At 47.3% G+C, this 7,854-nt stretch overlaps 1 pseudogene; it reads left to right on the top strand.

Annotated features, from left to right (window-relative positions):
* Positions 1 to 6,373: 6,373 nt before the first annotated feature.
* Positions 6,374 to 7,841, top strand: LOC115071375 (annotated as a pseudogene).
* Positions 7,842 to 7,854: the final 13 nt, after the last annotated feature.

Genomic DNA, 7,854 nt, shown 5'->3' with positions numbered 1-7,854 from the left:
ACCATTGGCAGGCCTTTAGGGGAATACATATGACTCTGAATATATTTGAGTTTTGTGATGATGTGTCTTGGCAGGCCTTTAGGGGAATACATATGACCCTGAATATACTTGAGTTTTGTGATGATGTGTCTGTATGTTACTGCTTACACAACAAAGTGACACACATTATTTGGCTTAAGACAACAGACATTGGTACTATAGAGATGTTGCAGTATGGAAGAACACTTGCTACTTTTGAAGTGGTCACAGGTTCTGTTCTCAATAACCTACATTGTCACTCAACTTACATGTCAAAAGAGAATAAATACTTCAAAATACGGAAAAAGAGAGGAGGGATCCAGTCTGCTAATCTAAATGAAAGCCACAACTGACAGGAGTAGAGATATTTTGTTCCATGTGATAACTCAACCCTAACCACACCCTAACCAAACCTAACCCTAGCCCAGAACTAAAGTCAAAGTCATTCTGGACTCAACCACTAATGGGCTTCTGTGAGCAGTTGGCCTGCTGTACTCTTGTGAACATGTGGATACAAGTGTGTGGGCATCTGTGATTGTGTCTTAACCTCAGGTAACACATGCCCTGGGGCTTTGCAGGTAACACAGGAATCGATGGTCATATACACCTGATGAAATACATCTTAGAATGATATACAGGAGCAGGTAGGGTCAGCGGGAAGACCATGAGAGGAAAATGACTTATCTGTTGTGACACAGTGGTTTGGGTTGGAAACCAGCTCTGCTGAAGCCAGATTTCCCATGTCAGTGTGGTGGTTGTGGTGTCATGGTCATGCTGACGGAAATGTGCCCCTTGTCCACATGGAAGAGGTGAAGGAGGGAAGTTAGCAGTCCAGGCTGCCATAGAGAAGATCCTCTGTGAGGAAGAGGCTCAGGTCAGAGGACCCCAGGAAGTGACCTCACCTCTATGACATCAGTCCAAAGAGAACTCAGAATCCCAGTTATCAGGTAACTACAGACCAGCGGCAGTCTGGACTGCCTCACTTCTCTAGAGACACTGGACTGAGCAATATGTTCTCTTGCTCTTTCCATCCTTCTGGTGGCTCAAGCCCCAGAAGAGCCAGGAATAGGTGCCTTGGCCATTTTTTCAGACATCGGACACACCCTGTAGTCCAGTGCCTCTGGACATTTTCCCACAGGAACATACAGGTGATGTTGGTGAGTCTATAGCAGAAAATCTTTGTGATCCCCTGGTACATCCCTGCCCCTCCCTGTGTATATGAGAGAGTAAACATTGACGAAATTACCACTTTTCACCTTAGTGTATGAAAATAAATCATTGAGAAGTCTGGGAGAGTTTGCAAGTTTGAAACTTTCTCCCGTGGTCCTTGGTCATGATGAAGAGAAGCCAGCCAATATCATGTGTCATGAGCTCTGCAAGTTAAGGCCCCATAGTGCAGGCAAAGTGAAAAAGCTGGTGAGCTGTCAACCGCTGTGCAGAAGAGGGATGATCTCTCTAGTTTTCCTATCATCTACCCAAGGCATGCCACCACCTGGAAGGTGCTAGACAGGATAATTTGAAGGTGAGTGACCATTTCCAAGCCCAGGAGAGCTCAGGAACCTGGTTGGGTTGTAAGAAGGCTCTGTTCTTATTTTTAAGGAAAGTTTTACACTCCATCTGGGGCACAGGGGATAATTGTACCCCCAAGGGCATACCAGGAAGCCACATATGACTGAAAAATCAGGGAGGGATCAGTTTGGGTTCAGTCACACCAAGAAGATCCGTGAATCTTTAGTGTCATCAGGCTCCTTTCCAGTCCCTCAGCTAAGATCTTAGAGAGCAGTGCAGACTACACATTCCCAGCCCAGCCACAGCTTCTGTTCCTAACTCAGCCTCTCTAGAGCTCCTGGAAGGTGGGGACATAGGGCCTTAGGGGTGACATCCTTCTGTACTAATACTGGTATACACCCTTCCAGCTGGACAGAGAGGAGGACAGGGTGTAAAAAATGTGAGTGGGCTTTGGGTGAATAGGGAGGTAAGCTCCCATCTAAAGAATGGAATATTTTGGGGCTAGTGTTTAGGGTTAGAATATTGCCAGGCACCCCCCTATTGTGATTTCCACTAGAGGGACAAAGCCTGGGAATTCACCTGGATAGGGGTATAAAAAAGATCCCTAGGGCCCCCTATGCTCTGAGGAGTAGTGGGGAGGGTAGCAGGTAAATATCAATCCCTGTGAGAATCCATTCCCACTAGAGCCCAGCCTGCTTTCACAGTCTGTCTACCATTGGACTGAACAGAAAGTGTTGGAGCCTCTCCACACATGACTCCAAAATGCTTCCCACCAGGCCCAACAGTACACTGAGTGGACAGCCTTTGCCTTGTCTGCATGGGACCTTTGCAGCACAAGCAGAGAGTGTGCTGGCTTCTCACTGTATTCCTTGTCCATCTGCCTTAGCACAATAATGTACTTCCTGGGACTATAAATTGAGAAATATCCAGAGAATGTTTGTCAGAATCTGGACCTGGATACACTGAACCAGCTAATGGAGTATGTTAATCTCGAAATGCCTTCTTCATACCTGGACATCCATGTAGACGAGTTTCTGCTAAAAAAGGAGGACCAGGAGTCCAAGAAGGAGGAGGCCTGTGAAAGGTGTCTGACATGGTGGGCAGGAGGGTTCAGTGCCAGGTTACACCATGGAGGTTACATAAGATGGCCTTTGTCTGCAACTGGAGCTGGGATCCAGTCAGGTAGGATTCCCTGTTGAAGGGACAGGGACTGAGAATTCTTTGGCAGGAAGAGGGGTTGTGTGCATTTTGGAAGTCTCTGACAAAAGACCCTCATCTGGGGAACACTCAGTCCATGTCAAATCTCCCATGTGTTCAGTTAAAGATTCTTCCACTGACTGTATATCTCTTTCCATCCTTAGGTCTGGGGCCCTTCTGGGCCGCAGGACTGCTGTTCCTAAGCTACCGTTGGCACCAGGGATGCCAGAGACTCTGGATCCCAGACCAGTTTCTGCATCAAACACAGGGGAAGCTGGCAGCCCTAGAGGGTGCTGTGGTACCTGAGATCATGGAACCTACACATCTCCTGACTGCTGAATTAGAGGAGGAGCTGCCCACACCAGCCAATACAGAGCCACCTCCAGATGTGACTGCAGACGCTTTAGCTCCTGGACAGGTATTTCTCCCTGCTATTGACAAATTAAAAGAAACAGACCATGCTTCACCTTTACCTGAGCTTAACTTATTATTAGAGTATTTCAGAATCACGTGCTGTGTTCTAGCCAGTACCACCTGTAGAGCAGAGGTGAGCTTCCCATCTCTTAACAAAAATATCTCCTTATTTGTTGGTTTATTTTAATCATTCTTGGAGTTTTGGATTGTTGTTCAGAAAGTAAGATGAATAAACTGTATTGCTTGTATCTTTTATTAATTATTTTATTTTATGTGTATGTGTGTATTGCCTACATGTAGGTAAGTGCACCCATTTCATGCAATGCTTGTAGTGGAGGGAAGAGATTTTCGGATCCCCTGGAGCTGGAGTTCCGGACAGTTGTTAGCTGCCATTTGGGTGCTGGAATTCGAACCTAGGTCTTCCGCAAAAAGAGTCAGTGTTCTTAACCAATGTGCAATCTCTTCAGATTCATTGCTTATTCATTTTAAGTTGCATGCTTTGGGCATGAAGACTTCTCTCCATGGAGTACAACTCTAGCAAGTCTAGGTGCATACTGCAGTCCCAAGCCAAGAATTCCATCATGGAAGGAGGACCCTTACAGGCTATCTTGGAAGTAAGACAAATAATGCCGCTGGTGTTACTGAAACAGGCCACCAGCTCAAGTGGCACAGGATGCAGACTACATTGATGTGACCCCAGGGCTCTGTGGCACGCAGAGCACCAAAGATTTAGGGACATGGATGCTGAGGTCAGGGACGCTGGGGATCATGGACAAGTTTCTTTGCCTTGGCCTCTTGGTCTGTTGAACTGAACAGTAGCCCCCACTCAGAATAAGAGGAAGTCAACCCAACTGGATCGTCTGTCATTCTCACCAATCATGAGCCCCAAGCTGTGTGCACACAGTGACTACACCTTGGATGATATGCACAGCATAATTTGAAAGGACAAATTACAGTTCAAGCAGCACTTTAATCCCCTGTTAGACTTTTCACAAATTCGGGAAAGTCAACAAATGACAAAGCTGAGCTCAGGAAAATTTTACACATTTTTTGTGCAAATGCCTTCAAGCAGCCCTTTAATCCCCTGAACATTTTAAACAGATAATTTCCATCAAAGATTGTTAGATTTTTCACAAATTAGGGAAGGGCAACATATGAAAAAGCTGAGCTCAGGAAAGTTTTACGCATTTTCTGTGCAAATGCCTTGAATGCTATTTAATAGCTTACTATGTATAGGCAATCCTCCAGAGGAAAAAGCCAGAGGTCAGGATCAGAACTGAATCATTGCAGGCCTCATCCCATAAGAGAGATGCTGTCTCTTACTAAGAGAAGAGTGAATGAAGTCAAGATCTGCTCAGGGTGCAAGACAGCTCATTAGGCCACCTGATGAGGGAGGGTCCGTCTATCATATGTCACCTAGGCACAAGGGTGCACATGGCACAGTCCATGTTGGAACATGAGAAGGTCAGCTGCACATGACAGCCTCGGAGCTAGGGTGTCCAGTGGCTCTCATAACTAGAACAATGCGTTGTAGATGCCAAGTTGTGGGAAACCAGTCCATGAGTGGGCACTGGAGACAGGCTTCTCAATGGAATATGGAGGACCATCTAGAAGAAGGAACAGAGCATGCAGTGGGTAAACTTGATGGCAGGAGGGGCCTAACCCTAACCCTAACATTAACCCTAAGGCTTACCCCTAGCCCTAACCCTAAATCTAATGCTAATCCTGATCTTAACCCCTAACCCTAACTTAACCACTAACTCCTACCCCTAACCCTAAACTCTAACTCTAATCCAAACCCTAACCCTAATTCTAACCCTAAACTCTAATCCTCACCTTCATCCTTACCCTCACTGGAATCCTAACCCTAAACTCAAACACTCAACCTTACCCTCACTGCACTCCTTAACACATACCCTACCCTCCCCCTAACCGCTAACCTCTTATCAATACCCCTAACCCTAATCCTATCCCAAACCCTAACTCTAATTCTTTGTCCTCCCCACACTCAGGTTCCTAAGCCTGATAATAATGACAGATATGGACTCCACTCTAGGTACTGCCCTAAATTCATTTAAAGTGGTTTGTTTTTCAAGTCATAGTTTTGTCCCCATTGGACTATTGGGTCTGTCTCTCCACGCATGTTGTTATTGTAGTTCAAAGGTTTCACAGCTTGGTAAAGTTGATTATTTTTTCCTTCTTGTGCCATGCATAGCATTTTCTACTACTATGGATGCTACCCAGTAGAGACGAGACTCGTAAGTCAGCACCAGCTTGATTTTGCCTGGTTCTCTCTATAGCTCATGCATGCAGCTTCTTAGCAATATAGTCTTAACATCCATTTCTGCTGGGGAACCAAGGGCAGGGGCAATGGCCAGTATTTGTTATTGTTTGTGTGACCTCTGGTAAACAGACTCTAGAGCAGAAATTTATTTCTGGTATTGAGGTTTTTGTGTATGTGTGTGTTCTCCTAAGATGTATAGAATTGTAGTGTCCCCTCTAGGGTGACTCCTTTTAAATTTTTATCACATATATACGTATGCTTTCAGAAACTTCTATATTGGTAGGGTTCTGTATGTCTTTGTCTAAAGACCTTTAATGTTACTTAACCCTCCCTTTCCCCAGTCCATTTAACTTGTCCTAAAGTTCACCTTTCCCCCTTCATAACTGCATTTTGCTTCCCCTCCCAAGAAATCCCCTGCCTCTTTTCACTGCCCATCAACTAAAGAATGGATGATGAATACTATTCAGCTCTTAAAAAGAAAACATTTGGTCTCCTTTCACTCCTCTGTGCCTTTAAAAGAGTCTAGCACATGCTTTCAGAACGGGTTTCTGATGGGCTGAGCCACTACCAGTGATATCAACCCACTCACTTTGGATTGGAAGGCTGGCTGTTAGGACTGCAGGGTTTACAGGAAATCGCTTATCTACTGGCAGGCTGGGAAACCTCAACTGAAGTTGTGTTTTGTCCTAGGTCCTAAGCTGCGCCTGCTGGCCTGTGAGTCAGGAGCCTGGGCGGACACGCGGACCAAGCAGCACCTGGCTGGTCGCCACCTTGGGGCTGTTATCCTTTTAAATATCTGCGATTAGGGACTGGAGGGGCCACAGGAAACCTTGAAACCGAATAGTAGGATTGGCGGCACCAAGGTTCTAGACCCACCTACTGGCTGGGGGAGAAAGTAAGCTGTGTTGAATCACCCTCCTCATTGGCCAATTGGAGAGGGGCTGGATTGTGATGTATCTGAGTCTTGTGAAATTGTTACTCAGCTGGAGGACGCTGGAGTGGCAGGGGCTGTAGTCGCAGGGCTCAGCAGTCTTCGGGGGCCACCGGAACAAGGTCTCCTGGACCCAACACCCCAGCCACCGGCGTGGGCGTCCTGGACTGAGCTATGAGCATGGTGACGTGGGGGACACCTGGAAGGATTGCTGCATCTTGTCACGATTGCCAAGACCTTGTTGGACCTGAACAAGTACCGACCTATCCAAACGCCCTCGCAGTGCAGCGACAGTCTGGAGAGTCTGCATGAGGATATGGAATCTGACAGTAACGTGGTCACCAAATCTGGGTGGAGTACTTCCCACAGCCAGGAGGAGAGAACTGCTTCTGGCAGCTCTCCCAGCCAGCTCCCCCTCCTCTGTTCTGGAGTGGTTGTGAAGGAGAAGCACGCCTCTGAAAAGAGGCACAAGGGCTCCCACGGTGGCTATGGGAAAGTCTATGGAAAATCCTCCATCTCACAGCCCGTTACAGAGTGCATACACGTTAGTACAGGTTAGCAGCGTGGTCTCTCCCAACCCCGGGCTTAGTTATCCTTTGGTGTGGCAGCATTGCTAGGCCCCAGGATCACTGCACTGTGCCTAGAGGGATAAGATGCTGAGATGCTGTTTAACACTTGCACTCTCTCTTTACTCCACACCAGCGTCTAGGAGCCACCTTGAGCCCCAAGCTGGAGGGCTGACTCATAGGCATGCTTGGTTTGGAGGGGAGTGGGGCCCAGTCCCTCCCTTGGCCCCTCCGTCCCCCCTGGCCTCCATAGCCCACTGCAGGGTACCCTCCACCTGGTGAGACCCTGGCAGCAGGCAGGAGGTCAGATGGCACAGCTTTGATTCCTTTCCCAGGCGGGGTTGCTTTCAGGGGATCGAGAGGTGGCAGGGAGGTGAATCTTTTGAGGGGTGACTAAGGACTCACTTAGCTGGGTGGCAGCTACTTTTTAGGGCTTGCCAAGGTGGTTTTAAGTTTGGCCAGGAGTCCCCTGAGAGGTTTAAAATAATGTTGCTTCAGGCAGCTGGGAAGTCTGAGCAGGGAATGGTTGGTGGGTTAACTACACCAGTTAGCTTTCCTAAAGAACTTGATTACAGTGCTGATTTGTTCCCATGTGGCTTAGGTTGCATACCTAATCCCTAAGTGGTTTGGTCTGGAAGTGTGGTCCTTTCTGTGGGACAAGGCCCCCGAGAGATGAATATCGTTGCCTCTGTTGGCTTCAGGTCCAGCGCCTCCCAGGGAGGCCAAACAGCACTCATGGATGGGTAGCTTGAAAGATACCAGCTATTTGAAATGGGCTTTAGGGAGTTAGAGGAACCTTAACCAGCCAGGTCTGGTGTCCCTAGTTAACATACACAGAAGTTGGAAAGTGTTCATTTATGCTGTTTGACCAGCTTTAGACAGATTACTTTGTATCTGCCCCTCTGATAAATAGCAAGGGCCTTTTCTCTCTGGCC

Source organism: Nannospalax galili, unplaced genomic scaffold, assembly GCF_000622305.1.
Source record: "Nannospalax galili isolate Female #2095 unplaced genomic scaffold, S.galili_v1.0 scaffold2659, whole genome shotgun sequence".
Taxonomy (NCBI): domain Eukaryota; kingdom Metazoa; phylum Chordata; class Mammalia; order Rodentia; family Spalacidae; genus Nannospalax; species Nannospalax galili.
Note: the sequence above shows the minus strand (reverse complement) of the source record. Positions and strands in the feature narration are given on the sequence as shown.